The following is a 1,945-nucleotide window of genomic DNA, read 5'->3' on the forward strand; positions in this document are numbered from 1 at the left end:
AACTCATGTCTGGGGTAATATTCACTGTGAGGCACTAGAAGGGTAGACAGAATCTGCCTTTGGGAGAGCTTCAGGACTATACAGAATCAGCAAGGTAGAGCCCCCTCCCCCTCCCGTGACTGAGTACTGGTGACTTTATAAGAGAAGACAAAGAGACAAAACAAAAGGCATCCTTAATCTCCATGTGGTACTTCTATAGCCTTTGGATTCTGTCAGTAAGAAGACCAACCATTACCAGATCCAGTCCCTCCACCTCCGACCATGACTCTGAAGTAGATTTCTAAAGGTAATGGCATTGATACTGTGGTGTCAACAACAACAACAACAACAACAACAACAAAGGGATATAATGATGGATATAACCCAAAATGTTATTAATTGTTTTCATTAAAGAAAAAGGACAAAGTGATCCAGTTAAAGGCAATTTTAAGTAGTTGAAGAAGAAAATGACTTATGCTGTTAGGAAAAATTTCATCTGAAGCATGATATATTGAATTTCATACAAACCAGATGAAATCTTATGTGTATGATAAAAGTGGCAAAATCATTGCTATAACTTTACTAGGAAGACAATTCAAAGTTTTATTTACATGGCAAGAAAGTGATCAAGCAGCCTCATACTTTAGAAGGCTAACACAATTCCCAGTAATTCACATGTCAATAAAGAAACCAGGAATGTAACAAACTCATCAGCCATGAAAATGACCAATAAGATATATGGGCTAACACAAAAAATATAACACTTGGAGTAAATTGATCCACTCCAATGTGTCTACAAAGAGAGGTTTTATATGAGAAGTACATATCTTAGCCAGGCAGGGTAGCAGACACTCAAAATTCCAGCACCTGGGAAGAGTTGGAAACAAGAAGATCATCAGTTCAAGGTCATCTTCCACTATGTGGTAAGTTTGAAGTCAGCCTTGGCTACATGAGAGATCCTGTCTCAAAACCTAAAAGGATATATCTACATTAGTAATTTTGAAAAATAAACCAAAGAAGGAAATAATGATTAAGCCAAAAAGGATAAATTTTAAAAGATGATTTTTTTAAAAAACAATCAATCATTGATTGTATCATTGGTAGATCCGTAGGAATGTTGATTAACAGAAAGAAAAAGTAACTCATACAGGAACAAAGGAGGATGCAGCTATTTCTGTTGTAACATTCAATAGATAGGATATTATAAACAACTTAAAAACACATTTATAACATCCAGAAGAAATTGACAAACTTTTCAAAACTTAAGGTTACCAAAATACACTAAAAAGATGTTGCTACAGCAACGAAAGACATATTGTCAAAAGTTTATAGTGATTCCAGAAAGAAAAGGTCAAGCCTAAATAATCTTTGGCTAAGCACTGCCAAGTATCAAGAAAGAAACAATTCTAAACTCAAGCTGAAAGAAAGGAGAAAGAGAGCAGAACTGAGCAGAAAGAGAGGAGGACTCCCCCCATTAGCTTTATCATGCACCACGTGAAGTATGAGAAGGGAAAAACTAGTGGCCAATTTCACCTATGAACGTGTATGGAGAAGAATTATCGAGACAAATCTAACAAATAAGTTCATGACCTGGTCAGGTTTATGCCAGGAATCCATTCCTAAATGAGAAAATCAATTGTGATCATATTCCTCATAACCAAACTAAAGGAGTTAGTCATGATCAGATGAAAGGTACAGAAGTATTTGTTAAACATTCCGCTTTTATTCATGATGAAAATCCTTTTAAATTAGGTGTGAAGGGCACTTCAGTCAAATTAGAGGATTTCTACAGATGTCTGCAGCAAACATGAATCATTGGTAACCATCTCTTTAATGTTAGGGAAAGGCAAGGCTGTCCATCTCCAGCTTTTACACATTTCTGCATCCTCTTCAGCATGGTTCCCTGAGCTCTGAGGGGAGGTAGTTAATGGAGACATCCCACCTAGAGCTGAGTGTTCCAAGGTCT

This window comes from Rattus rattus, chromosome 6, assembly GCF_011064425.1.
Source record: "Rattus rattus isolate New Zealand chromosome 6, Rrattus_CSIRO_v1, whole genome shotgun sequence".
Taxonomy (NCBI): domain Eukaryota; kingdom Metazoa; phylum Chordata; class Mammalia; order Rodentia; family Muridae; genus Rattus; species Rattus rattus.